This window comes from Ovis aries, chromosome 3, assembly GCF_016772045.2.
Source record: "Ovis aries strain OAR_USU_Benz2616 breed Rambouillet chromosome 3, ARS-UI_Ramb_v3.0, whole genome shotgun sequence".
Classification (NCBI taxonomy): domain Eukaryota; kingdom Metazoa; phylum Chordata; class Mammalia; order Artiodactyla; family Bovidae; genus Ovis; species Ovis aries.
The window spans coordinates 35,588,781-35,609,951 of NC_056056.1; the positions used below are offsets into that span (position 1 = coordinate 35,588,781).

General features: G+C 45.4%; 1 long non-coding RNA gene across 2 annotated transcripts in view; it reads right to left on the minus strand.

The window, feature by feature from the left end:
* Positions 1–11,889, minus strand: part of LOC121819021 (uncharacterized) — a 37,844-nt gene extending 25,955 nt beyond the window's left edge. For both annotated transcript variants that reach the window (XR_006059144.2, XR_006059143.2), the window contains exon 1: positions 11,725–11,889. This is a non-coding gene — a long non-coding RNA (uncharacterized LOC121819021). The remainder of the gene's footprint in view (positions 1–11,724) is intronic.
* Positions 11,890–21,171: the final 9,282 nt, after the last annotated feature.

The window sequence follows — 21,171 nt, forward strand, 5'->3', positions numbered from 1 at the left end:
TATAACTCATGTGTGGAATCTAATTTTTTTAAATGATACAAATGAAGTTATTTACAAAACAGAAACAGATTTACAGATATCAAAAACAAACCTATGGTTACCAAAGGGGAAACATGGTATAGGGGATAAATTAGGAGTATGGGATTAACATACACACAACTCAGTTCAGTTCAGTTGCTCACTCATGTCTGACTCTTTGTGACCCCATGAATCGCAGCATGCCAGGTCTCCCTGTCCATCACCAACTCCTGGAGTTCACTCAGACTCACGTCCATCAAGTCAGTGATGCCATCCAGCCATCTCATCCTCTATTGTCCCCTTCTCCTCCTACTTTCAGTCTTTCCCAGCATCAGCATCTTTTCAAATGAGTCAGTACTTTGCATCAGGTGGCCAAAGTACTGGAGTTTCAGCTTCAGCATCAGTCCTTCCAATGAATATTCAGGACTGATTTCTTTTAGGATGGACTGGTTGGATCTCCTTGCTGTCGAAGGGACTCTCAAGAGTCTTCTGCAGCACCACAGTTCAAAAGCATTGATTCTTCGACACTCGGCTTTCTTTATAGTTCAAATCTCACTTCTATACATGACTACTGGAAAAACCATAGCTTTGACTAGACAGACCTTTGTTGGCAGAGTACTGTCTCTGCTTTTTAATAAGCTATCTAGCTTGATCATAACTTTTTACATCTGTTAGATGGCTATTATCAAAAAGACAACACATAATAAGTGCTGGCTAGAAAATGGAGAAAAGGGAACCCGGGTTGGTGGGAATGTAAACTGGTACAACCACTATGGAAAACATTTTGGAGGTTCTTTAATAAATTAGAAATAGAACTACCATATTATCCAACATTCCCAAGGTGAATACATATCCAAAGGAAATGAAACCATAGTCTCAAAGAGATATCTTAACTCCTGTATTTACTGAAACATTACTCATAGTAGCCACAGTGTGGAAACCCCTTAAGTGCTGATTAATGGGTGAATGGATCAAGAAAGTATGATATTAACATAAATATACACACACAGAGAGTGAATATTATTCAGCCTTAGGAGAAGAATATCCTGTTGTTTGCAACAACACAGATGAAATTGGGGAGACATTATGCTAAGGATCAGTAAAATTAGTCAGACAAAGGCAGATACTGCATGGCATCACTTATTAGAGACTCTCGGAAAAAAATTTTTTTAAATAATATCAAACTATAGCAACAGAGAGTTGAAAAGTGATTGCCAAAATAAGGAGAAGTTGACAAAAGGTTATAACACTTTCAGCTATAAAATGGAAAAGGGCTGATGATATAATATGTAGGATAGTGACGACAGTTCATAAGACTGTATTGCATACTTGAAATTTGCTAAGCAAGTAGAACTTAAATATTCTCACACACACACGCACCCAGTAGTAACTATGTGAGGTGACAGTGTTAACACCATAGGGGGAATCCCTTCAAAATGCACATGTATATCAAATCACATTATACACTTAAAATGCTTTGCAGTTTTTGTCAATTATACCTCAATAAATCTGCAAAAAATTTAAATACTGCAACCATAAACCAACCAACTTCTCCCACAGATAGCTTCTCATTTAATTTCCCATAGACCAAATGGTTTATATGTGTTTTGTGCCTACAACATCTCCATAAAATATCTCACCAGGTAGCCTAATATAAGATTCTCTTGTTTCTTTTCCAGAACAATCACCTGAATTTTATTGACATAAACTAAATATAGGTCGTTTTTGCCCTTTGTCAGCTGAGGTTATATTTCTAAGTACTTCTATCCCGCAATCACTTCAAACAGCCTAGTGAATCAGAGGTCAGCCCAGTTTCAACCCTGGCAATAAATGAGTTTACTTGTATAACTCACATGTAATGGACAGAAATGGCTGGAAGTGCTGCTAGTTAGTGTTTTTGCTACGACCCCAGTTGAGGTCTGCAGTGCACTGATGTCTTGAATATACTGTGGCTTTCCCATGCATATAGTGCCCCAACCCTGGCTAGGTTGAACAGGAGCAAATGCAAGTTGGTACTGAAAAGAGACAAAGGAGAGGATGGCTAAAGAATGTGGATCCACAACAAGGCAAGGACAACATGAGTGGGGAAGTCAGAGACAAGCAAGGCATCCAAAGCTAAAGAGGTGAAGGACAGAACAGAAAGGAAGGGAAGGAAAAGAGAACTGCATAGACATTTTGGGATCGGGGCTTAAACAAAATGAGTTTGGGTGGTAGATACATGGATGGAGGAACCCTGAAGGCCAGTCTTATTTTGTTCCCCAGGGAGACTGTGTTCTTGGAAGACCTGTCAAAAACCTGTCCCTTCTTAACAAAATGGTGGCATATCAAGAGGGGCTAGAATTGCCAAGTAACATAAAAGACACTCAGTTAAATTTGAATTTCAGATAAGCAATAAATAGTGTTTTAGTGTAAGGGTCTCCCCTAAGCAATATTTGGGACATACTAACACTGAAAAAAATTCATTATCTGAAATTCAAATTTAACTGGGCATCCTACCATCTTAAATCTGTCAACCTTAGGAGGGGTAGATAATTAATTTCTCACCAAAGAAAATGTTTGAGAATTACACCTTGACAGAAAGCTCCCACCCCAACAGTGAGATACGAGTGTAGACACAGTGAAAACAGAGAGAGCATTTGAAGGGAGCAAGCAGGACCATTAAGAAAATGGAAAGAGAACAGTAGAGGCAGGAAAAGAAAAGAAAAGAGTGAGATTTAAGATGTAGAACAGGGGCAGAAAAGTGCAAGTGATGCCAGCCTTATAGGGTATTGAGTTACTTGCAGAGAGAAGCAATAAACCCAGGCTTCAGTTCTGAGCAAAGTAAGCTGACACTCTTCCAAACAGAGAAGGGAGCCAGCAAAAAGAGTGAGGTCAAGTAGGACAGCTTAAGATCAAGAAGGGTAGCCTGCTGGCAGTGTATCCTGGACAAGCTGTTTTACTTTGCTGAGCCTCATTTTCTCAGTTGTAAAATGAAGATTAAAAAACAGGGTTTTAAACCCTAACTCAGGCACTTGTGCATTCTAAGTTGATTCAGTCATGTCTGACTCTTTGTGACCCTATGGACTGAAGCCCGCCAAGCTCCTCTGTCCAAGGGATTCTCCAGGCAAGAATACTGCAATGGATAGGCATACCCTCCTCCAGGGGATCTCCCTACCCAGACATTGAACCCGCCTCTCTTTATGTCTCCTATATTGGTAGTTGGGTTCTTTACCACTCATGCCACCTGGGAAGCCCCCAAGCACTTGTACCACTATAGATTTATTTTACCTTTTCCAGTAATGTCATATAAATGTAATTATAGAGAATACATTCTTTGATGTCTGGCTTATGTTTTTCCTCAGTTCATCCATGCTGTTATTATTTTTTATTTCTAAGTAGTATTTTTCTGTGTGGATATACCACAATTTATTTATCCCATCCACCTATTATTGGATATTTTGGTAGTTTCTGGTTTGGGATTACTGTGAACAAAACTATCAAGTACAAGTCTTTGTGTATGTTTCATTTCTATTGGGTAAATATCTATCAGTGCTAGATGACTGCTGGTCACATGATAAGGGTTGGTTTAACTTTAGAAGAAACTGTCAAACTTCTTTTCAAAGTGGTAGCACTATTTTTCATGCCCATCAGTAGCATATAAGGGTTCCATTTTTTCTACATCCTCACCAACAGTAGTTATTATTCATCATTTTAATTTCAAGAGCACAGTTTTAAAGTCAGGCAAACTCTAGATTCCAGTTCTGCCACTTGCTACCCCTATAACCTTGAATAAATCATTGGTCTCTTTGGGTCTCATTTTAAAAATGAGAATAATATTCATACAATGAAATTTTATGTGGCAAGTGAAAATGAAAACTGTGTTCAGACGTTTAGCACCTCTAATCACATTCATATTGCATTTACTCAGTATCAATTCTGAAGACTGGTTTTCTGAGGTTCTAATTTTAGAGCTCTATCAAGATGTTTTTATAAAAAATTACTGAAATAAAGTGCAGGATGCCATGAGCTCACCACAGTGGTCAGACAGAGGTATTGGGTTTGTCTTCACAACTGCCCCCAGGTAGAAAGGGGAGGAGATTATCCTCAAAATCAGGTGTAAAGACACCCTTCTAGATCTTTCTCTCCAGCACTGGATAATAGGAAAATAATGGGACTTGGAGTCATTAGCCAATTTCTTAAACCTTCTGAGGCACAGACTCAGAAGGGCTTAAAATGGACCTTATGATTCTTTACAACATCGTATTATTACTGAAGATCAATATTTGACAAATTGTAAGTGCTATGCAAACGACAGTTTTACTTCCACTAGAGAGAGAGAAAATCATATCCAGATAGGCACCTTCTTTAAACGAATCAAATGGCAAACACAAATCCTCACCAACTCTTCTAGCCACATTGGAGAGGGTGGATTTCTATGCCGATGGGCAATTGAGGAAGATAACTACAGAGAGGTCAGTAACCCGGTATTCCTACTTGGCACCAGAAAGAGGGAAACTGGCCACCGGAGGCCAGACCAAGAGAGGCAAAGGAGATATTGACCCTTGGCAATCTCAACTCAGTAGGACTGGTGAGCTCCCAGAATCGCCATGTAAATAAGATACCCAGTTGACTCTGATACACAGGTCTGGAAACTGCAGATAATAGTTCTCAAAAGGTGGCCCTCTGAAAATTAGCATCAGTATCACATGGGAACATACAAGAAATGCAAACTCTCAGGTTCTATCCCATCAAAAATTCTCAGAGTCGGGGGCAGGGGGAACACAGCAATCTGTGTTTTCAAATGCGTTCCAGATAATTCTGATGAACATCCAAGTCTGAGAACCACCGTAGAAGATCAGTGACTATTGAAGTAAAGTGAAAGTTGCTCAGTCATGCCTGATTCTTTGCGACCCCATGGACTACACAGTCCATGGAATTCTCCAGGCCAGAATACTGGAGTAGGTAGCCATTCCCTTCTCCAGGGGATCTTCCCGACCCAGGAATCGAACTGGGGTCTCCTGTACTGCAGGCAGATTCTTTACCTGCTGAGTTACCAGGGAAGCCCATTGGGACTTTCCAGTACAGAGGGGCTGAGGCCAGAGCAGGAGGAGCAGCAAGGGAATAGACCCCATGAAGAAAAATCAGGAAGCATTGCTGGTTTCAGCCCAAATGACCATGGTTACACATAAGACTCAGCTTGATTCAAAGAAACAAGGACTGACTGCACCCTGTTCCACTCTGTCCCTCTGGGTCCTCCCCTCTTGGGTAAAGAAGGTGGGCAGCTTCTGTCCTGGTAAGTATAGAAAGGCTATGGTCCCTAGGCTTTGCAGATCTTTTCTTCTGAATTTCAGTGTAGTTTGGCACATTGATTGAGACAGGCTGCCAACGCCAGTGCACAAGACCCCAAACACTAGCTTTAAACATGTTAGACTGTGATAACCAAGCTTTAAAAATGCACTGGGGGAAAAAAAAAAAAAGGACTGGAAGGAAACATGCTAAATTCGAGATGAAAGGGCAGGCTAATCTTAAAATCACAATTCTGTTTTGTTCAGGTTTCAAACCCTAACCACCCTTCCTACAGCACACTCAGAAGGAGACAGAAGGCTGCAGCCCCAGTATGGAAGCAGAAAGCATTTCAGGGGGGTGCCACTGGCCCAGCTGAGCATGGGTTGGACTGAGTTTCCCAGTGTTCCAGGAGATGTTAACATGTGTGCCAAGGGAAAAACAAAAAAGGCTATAAAAAAAAAAAGTTTGGAAAACTCTGCTTTCTATAACTCTCACCTAGAAATTCACATTGAGTATTTGCACATTAAAGGTTCTGAGGACTCCTGTAACACAGGAACCTGTGTAGCTTCCTTTGATCCAGCATTTCCCATCTTTACTGAGCACAGACCCTGCTGTCTTGACACACTCAGAAGCATCCTAGGGAACGGTGTTCTGCAGACCGTCAGCTTGGGAAACAGCTCTACAAAAAACTGTCCGACTTTCTTGCACTCCATCTCCTGCTTCTCTCACCGCAGTCCACTGGCCAGCTTGCCTTCCGCCGTGGATTCAGACCAACCTAAGCACTTACACATAGTTCTGTCTTGGACAGGAAGTCTAAAAACAGCCTCTGCCTAATGCAACCCTAGATAGTGTCTGTCTTGGTATTCTTGGTCTTTTGCATAGACACTGTCTTTTTTCCAGACTGTTTGTTGCCAGACATGAATCATTGACAATTCTTCAGAATTCTGGGCCTGGGTTCTGAAAACCCAAACTCTGGGCTTGACCTGCCTCCTGCCCCAGCTCTTTCAGATCAGAGCCTGGCTTGCTGGGTGGCGCACCCTGCCTGCTGCTCTCCACATCAGCTATCTCCGAGCATGACCTTGGACCTGCTCAGTTCTGTACCTGTGCCCTTCCCTCCAGAAGCATTCCTGCCCCTCCCCTGGGTGTTTCAGGTCCTGTTATTCAGATACCTACTCAGCTCCCAGAGCACTGTGGGTAATTCTCAGGTGTTTTTCTAAAGAGTTATATTTGGGGGTAATAAAATAAGGAATGACAGTTACTGGTGGTAAATCTGCCAGGACGTGGGTGGAGTGCCCCCCTCCCCCGAAGATACTCTGTTGGCTGACGACACTGTGTATCCACGGCAAGTGACCCAAAAAGCACCCGAACTGGGGACAGACAATTTGCATTGTAGACCTAGAGCTGACACCTTGAGCTATTAACCTCTTTGAGCTCAGTTTTCCCATCTATAAGATGAAATTAATAACACCTGTCCTGCCCACTTTAAAAGAAGGCATCAGGAGGAATAAGATGAATAAAAATCTCATGGGCTAATTGGAAGTGACCATTGCCATAACAATGGAAGGTGTTATTACCAGTGTTTTATAATTTAGCATCTTTCTGCCCACATCATAGGCTCGGGATGGGAGCAAGGCGAAGGGGGCTGTTGCTTTTTTCTTTTCCCAAAGGTTGGCTTTATAAGCCGTTGTGAAGTGATAGTGACCTTGCTGACCATTTCCCCATGTCCACCTCGTTGAATTCAAAGCTTCAGTGAAGTGAGCATTCAGCCTGCTGCTTTGACACAGAAGCATGGCCATAATCAAATGGGGTTGGTCACTGGCCTCGGGGAGATTTGAGTTCTGCTCTGGCTAGATATGCACCATGCCCCAGAGGAGAATAAATGTGCCCCTCTCCGTGGAGCAGGCTCTCCCTGCTAGGATAAAACCACAGGCTCACTGATGAGACTCAAGTAGAAGAGGGACCTGTGGCTCCTTGGAGGAGACAATGAAATGGGGGGTGATGACACTTACTCTGGAATCAGGGGACATGGATTTGCATTCCAACCCTGCCACTTGGAGAAGGAAATGGCAACCCACTCCAGTAATCTTGGCCTGGAAAATCCCATGGACAGAAGAGCCTGGTGGGCTTCAGTCCATGGGGTCACAAAGAGTCAGACACGACTGAACGACTAAGCACCTGACACTTACCAGCTCTGAGACCTCAGACAGAGAGTGTCGTTTCTTTCACCCTTATACTTTTTTTAAATACAGGTCATAGTGCCTACCGCATAGGTTGAATGACAACACCATGAAACTGCCAGAGCTCTACATGAGTACAAGCTAGAGGCAGAGGAGGTGGAGATGATGGCGTTGGTGCTGGAGAGGCAGCAGCAGAAGTGGCAGTGGTGGAAGTGAAATGTTGGTGGGAACAGAAGTGATGGTTGCTGTGTACAGTGGATTGGATTCCAGAGGAGAATTGGGTGTGTGCAAAATCTCCAGAAGTAGTGGCTCAGATGGTAAACCGTCTGCCTGCAATGCAGGAGACCCAGGTTCGATTCCTAAGTCCAGAAGATCCCCTGGCAAAGGAAATGGCAACCCACTCCACTACTCTTGCTTGGAAAACTCCATGTACGGAGGAGCCTGGTAGGCTACAGTCCTTGGGGTCACAAAGAGTCAGACACGACTGAGCAACTTCACTTTCACAATGTCCAGTCTAGAAAGAGAGCCTCAAAGATCCTAAAACTCAGCCAAGACCCCTAACATGACCATGGGATCCTAGTGACTACATCCCTGGAATCCAGGAAGGCTTTGGTCACAAGGGGGGCTTGGTGAGGCTGAGCACACAAACCTCTCCACCGTAGGGATGTTCCTGGGAGCCAGCAGTGAGAAGAGGGGAAATGCTTGCCTTCTCCTTCTGCCTGGTCCTGGCGCTAGACCACAGGGCTCAGCAAGTGGCAGACAAGGCTGGGAACTAGGTTCTTTTCGAATTCCGACTTATCATCTTCTGCTTTCCAGTGAAGAAGACTTCAGCCTTTTTAACCACCTCTCAGTGAGGCCCTGGGGGGTTGTTAGATCAAATCAGTAGGTGACTGACCAGCTTTTAGGAAGGATGAATATCTCTGCTCCAAGTGTGGCCCAAGGACCAAGAGGATCAGCATCATTTAGGAGTGTTAGAAATGCAGAGTTTCAGGCCTCACCTGGACCTACTGAATCAACATTTAAACAAGATTCTTGAGAGAATGATTTTTTTAGGGGGTGTCAGCTGGAGGCTTGCGGGGGGTGGGGGGGGTGATGTGTGGAGAATCTGCTCTTTGCATTTTGCAGCTTATAGAGGCCACCTGCATTCCTTGGCTCCAGACTCCTTGCTGCATCTTCAAAGACGGCAATACAAGACTCAAAATTTCAGAAGTGCTCGTTTAGTGAGCGAGGTCTGGACTCAAGTCCTTCCTCAGTCTCGGGTGTCCTTTTTCACAGTATTCAATTAAATATTCATTTCTGTTCATGCAAGAGATACTCCGTATGCATCTACCTGACATCAAGCGTTTACCAGACTCTGGAGACAGGGTGGGAAACAACACAGCATAGTACTGAAGAGCTCGTAGTGAGTCTTCCAAAGGAACGGAAACCGAGGCCCTGGTCAAAGCCAGTCCTCCAGGGCAGAGGCTTCCCTGGCTGCATACTGGGAGATGTCCAGAGCTCTGGACACTCACAGTAACACATTCCCATGTGGACAATTCACCTTGCTGTGGACAGCAGAGCACAGGGCGTGTTTACGAATGCAGGTGCTGGCCTCAGTACCTGGCATACAGTAGGGACATACTGCACACACACAGAACCGAATTGCTCAATTCCAGCTAATCGCCTCTCCTCCCCCAGCCTCTCTCTTCTCCCCTTTGCTTTGTCCCCTCCTCCTCTCTTCTTTCTCTTCCTCCAGAATTGTCCCCCTAAAGGTTTCCTTTCATGTGATTTCCCCCCTACATCTTCCAAAAATCTCCATGTTGCACTTTACCAATCTGTGTAGCAAAAACAGCTGGGGACCCAATGGCTCTCCAGAGTTTGTTTTAAGCCAGGATGACGCACAGCACTTAGGACCATTTATATTTTGTAATGTGACTCTTCCTTTTGAAGGCTCTTCAGCTCAAATGCATGGTTGGGGCAAGCCAATCACCCGCCCACAGGCGCCAGGACTCTGGGGTGCCTCAGCCACCCACTCCAGGAAGATTAGATGCAGCTGTAAGGCTCAGATATACCAGGAGGCCTCGCCTCTCAGTGACATTTTAAAGGGCCAAGGAACCACTCTGTTTTGACTAATAGCAGCAAATACAGCTCAAACTCAAGGGGAAACAGAGGGGCACAGGTGGAACACAGAACAAGCAGAGCTGTTTGATGAGAAATTCATTCCTACAGAGAATGAAGGATCGGGTTGTTCCAAAGTGGTGGCACAGAGCAGATGGCCAGTGCAAGTGCCCGAGGCCACACTCCACCCTGGCTCTCTCACCAATGCGCAACCAGAGCTAGACTCTGTCCACAATCGACATTGTGGGTGAGGCCCAGACCCCAGCCTTCCCTGTAATTGTGATGGATATTGTGTGACTCCAAGCCCAGAGGACAGAACTTGATCTCTAGGATAGAATATCCAGCATAGATTCTCTCTTAGAAAAGAAAGTTGCCTCTGGCTTTCCAAGGGAAGGAAATCTACTCTGTCTCCCCAACCTCCTGTTTATAGCAAAGCTGACGCAGACGGGTTAAACTGTGTTTATGCAAGGCACTCACTTGGATTTGCAAAACACAGAGGGCTCAAGTCCCCTGTATGGGATACAGGCTGGGATGGGGGAACAAGGAGCCTGCGTGATGAAGTGGATACTTCACCCTTATGACCTCCTTCACCCTCCTGACTGCACTATTTGTGAGGTAGGCATGAGGGAACCCATTTTAGAGATTAAAAAAACTGAACCTCAGCAGGATGAAGAGAAATTTCCTTGAAATTCCCAGATTAAAACCAGGGTTCAGAGTTGTTTGGCCCAATTCCAATGTGCTTTTTTCTGCAACCCTCTTGGTTCCCGCCAGAAGCCTCCCCCAGGGAGGACAGTGTGGGGAGGTGGGGGGCGCATGAGTGAAGGCAGACTTGTAATTAAAGCTCGGAAAATCCATGACCTCCTTGGAAACTGATAACACCCTACGTTGTTGCCCAGCAATGGAATCTGGGCTCAGGCATCGACAGCCCCGCCTCCCCTTACCCCCGCACATTTCCTGGTCTGAAGCCAATTCCGGCAGGCATCCAGCCCTCTCAGCCCCCAGCCTGGACATTGACATTACCTTTCCAGGCACATATCTGTTGCAACAGACACCTACATGTCCACTTACCTTCTCTTCTCTAACCATCCAGTCACCACGGAGTTCTTGGTTAGCTCTGCTTCTAGGCCTGGAGCACCCGCCTCCTCAGCTGGTCCCTGCTATGAGACCTTGCCCCCGCCTCACTCAGCTCCAAACCTGATGGATTTTCAGGTGGCTACCCCCCAACTCTTGCTTCCTTCTACTCCCAAGAGACTCCCCTTTCTGTGTCCCACACTTGGGCTCTAGCAAGCCCTCATTGTATGCCAAAACCAGTTACTGATGTGGACACAGTAAGTTTTTGGCCACCTCTCTCAGAATCCAACTCCGCAAATGAGTGCCAACTTCCTCTCCACCCCCACCGCTAAGATCCCCGAATTCCTTCCAGCCCTGCCCACCTGAGCCACGACCTTCACAGGTGCAGACAGTAATGGTGATGTGCCTGCGAGGACTGGTGTATTATTTAGCGTCAATGGGCAAAACATGGAGGCTGGGACGCTCACTGCCTGCCAGCAAACATGGAATTGTGGGACTTAATTACAGCTCTGGGACAATTGATTTTTACCAACAACTTTTCATAAGATGATTTATTGATTTTAACATGACACATCCAACTCGGGCATGCCAGTCCCTGACCGCATGTAATATTGATATCCCATTCATCTTCCCGTCCCTGAAATGACAAAGCACCGGCAGGTAGAGATGCGAAACAGAAACCTGAAGGCCCAGAGACAGTGCTCGTGGTGTAACAGCCAACTGCACCCCTTCCGAGGGAAGCGATGCCCCACACTTCACCAGGGCAAGGAGCCGGAGGAGGATGGGTGACAAGAAGTGTGGGAAGTGCCAGGCACACTGCGAAATGTGGAGAATGCAAATTGCTCGCTGACAGTGTTTGCTCATGCAAGGCAGCTATGAAGGTTACTGCCAAGTAATAGCACAGAAATCAATAACTCGCCAACAACCAGGCAGCCTAGAATCTTTGGCCGGTACCCAAGAGCACAAGTGAAAGTAGCCGAGGCCAGCATCTGCTCTGGCCTGGCCCGCACATTAGGGCCTGGCGTCCCTAACCGGGCCTGCCTGTCCCAGCGGCTGCCCACCCTCCTTCGCAGTGGAGTCCCGCCAGTTCCCTTACCTGTTATCCCTGGCTGCCAAGGTTCCTGCAGGATGGACCTCCTCTTCCCAGGAAGCAGCATGTACTGGACAGATACCTTAGTGGCTCTTCAAAGCCAACACCCCAAACAGGCCAGGACACACCTGACTAGCCTGCCTTCCACTCTCACTGTAGCCCAGAGAGCCTCTCAGCTCTTGCATCCAACCCTTTATACCTCTCACCTGAGCGCCTACGAGAGCAGTGTTTTTCGGAATCATCTAAAATTCAGATTGCTGCTAATTCAGTTAGCCTGAGGGAGTCCAAGAATTTGCCTTTCTAACAACTCCCAGGTGATCCTGATGCTGCTGGTCCCAGGACCACCTTTGGAGAGCCAACCACTGAGTTAGAGGAAGCCTGAGTGTCCTCTGAACCAGTCTAAGGCACAGCAAAGGCTTCGTGCATGCGAGTATGTGCTCAGTCACTTCAGTCGTTTCTGACTCTTGCAAACCCGTGGACAGTAGCCCCCCAGGCTCCTCTGTCCATGGGATTCTCCAAGCAAGAATATTGGATCGGGTTGACATTCCCTCCTCCAGGGGATCTTCCTGACCCAGGGATCGAACCCACGTCCCCTCCATTGGCAGGTGGATTCTTTACCATTGTGCCACCAGGGAAGCCCCAGCTAGGGGCTTCACTATCTTGCAAAACTTGTCCTGAGCCCATGATGGAACTAGACAGAAAAACACATCAACAGCCCTACTTTCATGTTTAGTATAAGACTTCCTCCTCCCTGAGCGAGGCCTGGCTCTAATGTTGTCCTTGGGTTCCTGTTTGGGGGCAGTCAACAATTAAATGAGACCTTTATGGCACTTTAATAACAGTGTGTGGGATGGGCCCCGAGATAAACTTTTACTGAAGTCCAGGCAGCTGCAGATTACAGGTCCAGGGCCTCCCACGAATTTACAAGGCTGGCAATGGACAGAGGCCAGACAGGCCTGGTGGGGTGGCCCTGCCTTCTAAAGGCAGGCTCTGAGGTTCCTCTCTGGGCTCCCCTGGAGGTACTGCTGCCTTCTGAAGCTGGTCTCCAGGATTTCATTTATTTACAAAGCAAAGGAATGTGGAGCTGGTGCAGAGAGGTAGATGATTCAGCAGTCTCTCTGGCCTCCCCCTTCTAGGGAAGAGACGGCTGGGCTAGGAGTGAAGGAATGCAGGCTCAGGACTGCTGAGTCCTAACTGGAGCACTAACTGATGTGTGACCTCAAGCAGCGTCTCTACATCACTGAACAACTTATTTCTTCTGTCAAGGGGAAAAAATGTCTTGTCTAACTCGTAAGGTCATGGCAAATGCATAATGCTGCTGTAGGACATTATTTATTTTCATTATTATTTTTTTTCTTAGGATCTAATTCATAAGGTCATGGCAAATGCATAATGATGCTGTAGGACATTATTTATTTTCATTAGTATTATTGTTATGTTTTCTTAAGAGAGGATTATTTATCCCAAAGCAGTTTCTTCCCTGTTTTGGGACACTTTCCTGGCCCCTCCCTCCTATATATTTTTGCCAGTGGTATCTGTTTATTCGTCAAACACTTGTTGAGCCCCTCCTCCTTAGCAAGCACTGCACCAAATACCAGAGCCCAGAAATGAAGCAGACAAGATTCTCAGCCTTAAAGAGCTCTCAGCCTAGTGGGAGTGATAGCAAGTGTCAAATAATCCCATTCCAGTGAGATGTGCTGATACCAGGGTATGCAGAGGGCAGTCTGAAACAGAGGTGAGGCCTAATATTCCTACCTAATATTTAGGCTTCCTTCTCACTTGGTAACAAAACTCCCAGTTCTTAGTATGCTATGCAGTCACCGAAATAAAGATTATAATTTCCATTCTCCCAGCACCTAGATTTGATAATGTAACTAAGTTCCAGCCAATGAGATATAATTGCAAATGGTATGAGGATACTTCTAGGAAACAGACAATTAGCATGTGCCCTTTTCCCATACCCCTTCCTTCATCCTGTTGCCTAGAATGCAGATGTGTTGGTTGGAACTCCAGCTGCAACTTAAAACCATGAGGATAGAGATGTCTTTGAGATGATAGAGCAGTGAACTAGAAGGGGTCTGGTTCCCTAACAGTTTTGTGTACCAGTCCTGGGCTGCGTATCTCCAGAATTCATTCACATAAGACAGAGTAAATAAAGGATCTCATTTTAAAGCCACTATCATTTTGGGCTTTCTGATACATGCAACTGAGCTTAATCCCAACTAATTCAAAGCCAGGTTGAATTAGTGGCCTGAGAACTTTAGACTTCATTCTATAGGCAATAATAAGCTACAGACAGTTTATAAGCTGTGGAGTAACTTGAGGTGGAAAGATAAAGGGAGAAGATAAAGAAATGACCCAAGATATAAAGAGACTATGGAAATTTATTTCTGTTGATAGAAATGAGGAATTCTGATTTGAAGGGACAGTAGGTGAGCATGGTTTTAGACTTGTGGTCTTTGAGACGATTAATGATTCCATGTTAAAGAGTCCAAAAGGGAGCTGGGGTTGTAGATGCAAACCTTCAAAGAGAGGTAAGGACTGAGCTTTAAGAATTCCTTGTAGAAAAGAGCTGACATACTGCACCACAGATGAACTTTGAAAACATTGTGCTAAGTAAGATAAGCCTGTCACAAAAGGACAAATACTGTATGATTCCACTTCTATGAAGTACCAAGAGTAATCAAATTCATAGAGACACAAAGTAGCGTGGTGGTTGCCAGGGACTGGGAAGGTGAGAATTGGGAGTCAATGTTTAAAGGGGACAGAGTTTCAGTTTTACAAGGTGAAAAGACTTCTGAAGACAGATGGTGGCGATGGTTGTACAATATGAATATACTTAACTCCACTGATCTTAGCTACCCTGGTGGCTCAGTAGTAAAGAATCTGACTGCAAATGCAGGAGACTTGGGTTCAATCCCTGGGTCAGGAAGATCCCCTGGAGAAGGAAATGGCAACCCACTCCAGTATTCTTGCCTGGAAAATTCCATGGACAGAGGAGCCTGGTGGGCTACAGTCCATGGGGTTGTGAAGAGTCAGACACGACTGAGCAACTGAGCATGTATGTAATATCACTGAACTGCTCACCTAAAAATGGTCAGGATTGTAAATATAAAGATATATATAAATAAATAAAGGAAGTATCTACTGATTTTTAAAAGTAATAGTCCAACCCCAAGAGTAGATGAAGTTTCCTAGAAAAGTGAGATAAAAGTGCTCACCATTGAGGAACAGAAGAAGGAAGCTGATCTAAAGAGAGATAGTTGGTCTGAGAGATGGAAGGAGAGGGAGGAAAGGCTTTGCATCACAAAAGGCAAAGAGGTAGAGAATTTGTGACATGATTTGGAAATTTTGGAAAGTGGCAATGCCAGGGGAAGAAAGAGAGAGGTTGTTCAGAAAAGTCTAACCAAATTGTTTGGTAACAAAAGAGTCTGAGTTAGTATTGTAGGCAAGACTGAAACTGCTGGCGGTGCCAATCTAAACTGGATATTTCAAAGCTGATCAAAGAAAATGTCATGTACAGCAAGACTGGGCTTGCATGAAGGGCAACCCAGGCACCCATTCCATTGTAATTATTTCCAAAGTAAAAGGGCTGCCTGCATGAAGTACAATGGAGAATCCACCCAATCAGAAGTCAGTTTCTGAGCCATGTTAGAGAAACCCTGGCTTCCTAGGTGGCTCAGTGGGTAAAGAGTCCACCTGCAATGCAGGAGATGCAGGAGATGTGGGTTCGATCCCTGGGTCAGGAAGATCCCCCGGAGCGGGGCATGCCAACCCACTCCAGTATTATTGCCTGGAGAATCCCACGGACAGGAGCGCCTGGAGGTCTACTACAGTCCGTGTGGTCGCAAAAAGTCGGACACAACTGAGGCAACTGAGCATGCACGCACGCATGCTGAGAAACCCAGAAATGCAGGGTAAAATGCGCCAGCAGCATCTGGGGCACATGCCTAGGAACAGGAAGAAAAATGGTCTCAGAGAGAAGAGAATTCTAGAAAAGTCCCTCCAATTGAGTCAGCCAGGAGAGGTGACCTTTAACACTTGATCCACCTGTGATCGCTGTAAGGATTAACTGAGACCAATGGGAGAAAAACCGAAAAACCCTTGTTTAAGGTCTGGTAACAGAATTCCCCTTAGGGCAGAAACTGTCTTCCCACAAGATAGCACCTTTGCTTTCAAACAGCAGGTGTGACTAGAGGCACAGGCTGCTGCTGCTGCTGCTAAGTCGCTTCAGTCATGTCCGACTCTGTGCGACCCCATAGACGGCAGCCCACCAGGCTCCCCCGTCCCTGGGATTCTCCAGGCAAGAACACTGGAGTGGGCTGCCATTGCCTTCTCTGAGAGGCACAGGCTAGCAGGAGACAAAGTTCTGACGGAGAAAGTTAAACATGGCTGCGTCGGTGAAGGGATGCGGGTACAGAGTGAGGACCTGCAGGAGTACAGAGTCACCAAAGGACTTCTGAAAATAGAGGCTACTCATAATCCATTGTGTGCAACTCAGTAATGAAAACACACTCCTTTTGTCTCCTCAAACTTTGTTCAAGTAGGAAGGTTTTGGTAAAAAGTAAGGAACAAAGGATGAATTCCCTGTTGGTACAAACACCAGGGTAGCAATAAAGGGAAAGGCCTACCGCCAGAACAGAGAACAAGAACTCATTGCAGACAGGAAGCTGGAACCAAAGGTCACCTTGAGAATGAGCGCAGGAAGCCCGCAGGCAACGTCTGGGGTAGAGTACCGTGAAGGTCTGCCATCGTGAACAGCTGTGCTGGAACTTGGGGCTATTGGAATAGCCAATCAATTTTGCAGTAATATACCATTTGTATGAGAAGGCAATGGCAACCCACTCCAGTACTCTTGCCTGGCAAACCCCATGGGCAGAGGAGCCTGGTAGGCTGTAGTCCATGTGGTTGCTAAGAGTCAGACACGACTGAGTGACTTCACTTTCACTTTTCCCTTTCATGCATTGTAGAAGGAAATGGCAACGCACTCCAGTGTTCTTGCCTGGAGAATCCCAGGGACGGGGGCCTGGTGGGCTGCCGTCTATGGGGTCGCACAGAGTTGGACATGACTGAAGTGACTTAGCAGCAGCAGCAGCAGTATACAATTTGTATCCTTATTCCGGCTCCATCCTGTCTCCTTCAGTTCAACATTGTTGTTCAGTTGCTCACTCGTGTGTGACTCTTGGCGACCCCATGGATTGCAGCACTCCAGGCTTCCCTGTCCTTGGCTACCAATTCAATATAACAAGTTGCAAAGAGGAGGGGGTGGTTTACAATGTCACATGAATCTGTGAGAGGAAAGAAAAGGAGAACTAAGGAAAGGTCGTCAGTTTTCATGACACTGGAAAGGAAATTTTCAGCAGAAGTAAGGTACCTGCCATGGTATGGATTGTGCACTGCACCAAGGCAGCCCATTTGCAAGGCACCCTCCCTTCCTAGTCCCCACAGAGTAGATATTCATGACAATTATCCACCCAAAGGGAGAAAAGTATCTCAAGGAATGGGTCCCACTCCCCACTCTTTTGTTGACCCTGACACAAGCAAGGCTTGTGGGATCTTTGTTCCCCAGCCAGGAATCAAATCAGGGCCTATGGCAGTGAAAGCACCAAGTCCTAACCACTGGACAGCCAGGGAATTTCAGGGTCCCTTTTCTTAAATGGCACAGGTGCCTAATGGGCCAGCAGAAGCCTTGGTGGGGACAGAAGGTAGATGGCACAAAGGTTATAAATGAATCACTAGTGAAGATCCTACACAGGGATATATATTATTTATCTATAGCTGCATAATCAACTACTCCAAAATTCATCAGCTTAAAACAACAGATATTTATCATCTCACAGTTGTGTGAGTCAGGAAGCCAGGAGAGGCTCAGCTGAGTGGTTCTGGCTCAGGGTCTCCCATAAACCTGCAGTGAAGCTGTCAGCTGGAGCTGAAGGATCCACTTGAGAGCTTTCTCATGGGGAAGTTGGCAAGCTTCCGCTCTTCCAGTTGTGCCCACAACATGGCTGTTTGCTTCTTCTAGTGTGAGTGATGCAAGAGAGAAGGATGATGGACAGAAGGGATGAGGAAAGGAGGGGAGGATAGGGGAGAGGAAGATGGGAGGGAAGTGTGGCTACATTTCTAATACAGAAACCATAGTCTTTTCATAACTTAATCTCAGAAGTGACATCCCATCCTTTTTGCTCTATTCTGTTCTTAGAACAGGTCAGTAAGTCCAGCCCTCATTCAAAGAGAGGAGAGTAACCTAGAGCATGAATACTGGGAGATGGAGACCACTGGAGACATCTTAGGGGAGGCCTGTCGGGATATCAAGGCTAAACCACTATTTCAGAGAGAAAGCAAAATCTCTCTCTCATCCTGAGGGTGAGATCATTAAGAGACAAACGGAAAAGTTCTAAGCTCACTCTCAGTGGAAACCAGATTGTGCTCCAAGTTAGTCACATGGACCATGAGTTGAGCCTGATGGCAGAAATCTTTGCCACTAGGCTGCCCCTTGGAAGGGACCTGGTCGCTAGCTTTACAGGGATTTAAGCTTTGGTGCCCAAGCAAAGCTTTCTCTGCATCTACCTCACATGAATGTGAAGAAAGTTTGTGAATGCCAACAAAGGTTTCTAATCAGGAGAAACAGCCCATGCAAACATCTACAGAAGCATTCAAGAAAAATAAAGCACCTCACAGGCCAGCTTTGATTCTGTTTTCCATGTGGGCAGACCTGTTATACAGAAGCATGGAGGGAAGAAAAGGCTCATTAGATCTGCCAGAAACAGGCAACAATTGTTTCCCTCACCTCCACTATCAGGGGCCCTGTCCAGGCCACCTAGAAGGCTGGGCTTGAGGCTGCCAACTATGCTGGAGAATAAAAGTCCTGTATGGAGAGCAGCCTCTTGTCTCATCCTGACTCACACCTCTGTGGGGCTCTCTATGCTTTCTTTTAAACTTTTGGACCCAGAGAAGCACAGGGATGAAAGAGAAGTCTTAACGTGGAACATACTATTAGATGACAGCCAGCTCTCCTGGATTCCTTTTTAGAAGTACCTGGAATTTCTGAACCACTCTGGAGTTGATTCAGTTCACAAATATTTATTGAGGACCTGTTAAACATGATGGGTCAGCTCCAGGCCATTGGCTGTCTCAGATGAAGTGGGTCAGGCACTAGGAGGTGGGTCAAGCTGGTGGGCATGGTGGCAAGAATTTGTCATGTCAGCGGTTAGTTCAGGGGTCGGTTCATTGAGGAAGGCGATGCCTGTGGTAACCAAGAACCCAAATATCAAAGTCAAGGGCAAAGACTGACAGGAGATCAGAGGCAAGACACAATAAGACAGAATCTGGGTAAGAGAGCCAAGGCTAATGCTCAGCATTTCCAGGTGAACAGACAAAACATGTATAGCCCTGGTCAGAGAGCAGAGGCCAGGAGCCAGCATCCTTTCCTGGAAACAGGCTCCCTTCTGCCATGTTCAGCATCCCATCCATATCTGGCACAGTGATTCATTTATGTGCTCAAACCAGGCAGGAGGACATGGAGGTGTGGTCATCTCTGTGTGTGTGCTTAGTTGCCCAGTCATGTCTGGCTCTTTTCAACCCCAGGTACTATAGTTCACCAAGCTCGTCTGTCTTGGAATTCTCCAGACAAGAATAGTGGAGTGTGTTGCCATTTCCTTCTCCAGGGAATCTTCCTGAGCCAGAACTCAAACCCAGGTCTCCTGCATTGCAGACAGATTCTTTACTATCTGAGCCACTAGGGAAGCCCAGTCATCTCTGCAGATATCTATAAGTCAAGGTTTGGGGTCTAAGATGGGCATCAGGAAACAAGCAGGGAAAATTGTCCAGACCCAGCAGCTAGGAAAGGCAGCTCAGGATCCAGAACAGGTGGGTGGGGCCACCTAATAGCTCAATCAAAGTATAAATACTGATTCCAGGAAATTCTCAGGATTAATTATAGAATTAATTATTTTAAGCAGGATTCTGCTGGACTGAGGACTGAAGCCATGTCTGTCTTACTTTGGGGTATCACCAGGCTGGCACAGAGCCTGGCATGAATTACATGCACAGTAAGTATGTGTGGAGGGAGCAACTGATCCCAGAGAGAAGAGGGATTTGCAAGGGTTGGAGCATAAGCCCAGGACCCAGAGGGTCCTCACAGTCAATGCAGAGGTAGACAGGTTTTACTTCCAGATTATAGGGAATTGGGTGAAGCCAAAGGAGCCCAGATTTCAGATTGAGAGCAAGGAATAAGGTGCCAATCTCCTATTCCATGTCCCTGTCACTCTCCTGGCTGGCTGTCCAGAATAGAGCTGAAGGTTTAAATGACAACAGCCATTCACCTTTCCCAGAGCCCAGTCTCCAGATGATGGACCTCCATAGGCAGAAACCAGGCTAACAACTTCAACATGACACTGTGAAATATTCCCTATACCCAAAACTAGATTGGTGGCCTTGAGCAAGTCATTTAGCCTGTATTGGAGCTTTAAACTCTTTCCTTATCTGTGCTGAGCAGAAGCTTTTTAATTTGATGTAGTCCTGCTTGTCTATTTTTGCTTTTGTTGCCTTTGCTTTTGGTGTCAAACTTTAAAAATCATTGCCAAGGATAATGCCAAGGAGCTTGATTTCTCTGAATGTTCTTCCTAGGGCTTTACAGTTTCAGTTCTTGTGTTCAAGTCTTTCATTCATTTTGAGTTGATTTTTGTATATGGCAGAAGATAATGGTCCAATTTCATTCTTTTGCATATGGTTGTCCATGTTTCCCCATTTATTTCAGAGACTATCCTTTTCCCACTGTGTATTCTTGGCCCCTTTGTTGAAAATTAACTAACCATATATACACGGTTTTCCTTCTAGGCTGTCCATACTGGTCTATGTACCTATTTTTATTCTAGTACCACACTGTTTTGATTACTATAGTTTTGTAATATAGCTTGAAATCAGGAAGTGTGATGCCTCCAACTTTGCTCTCCTTTTCTCAAGACTGCTTTGACTATTTGGGGGTTTTGTGTTTGCATAGATTTCAAAATTATTTTTTTCTACTTATATGAAAAGTGCATTGGAATTTCTTTTTATTATTTGTTTATTTTTACTTGGAGGATAATTGCTATACAATGTTGCGCTAATTTCTACTGTACATCAAGGTGAATGCCATAAGTATACATATATATCCTCCCTCTTGAGCCTCCCTTCCATCCCTCCCTGCAGTGGAATTTCTACAGAAGCTGCATTGAAGCTGTAGATTGCTTTGGGTAGTATGGACATTTTACCACTATTAATCCTTTCAGTCCATGAGCACAGAATATCTACAGGAAGCCATCACAAAATAAAAAGGCAACCTATGGAATGGGAGAAAATATTCACAAACCACATATCTGAAAAGGGATTAATATCCAAAATATATAAGTAACTCATATAACTCAGCAAAGAAAACAAATAATGACAAATAAAAATGATCTGATTAGACATTTTTTC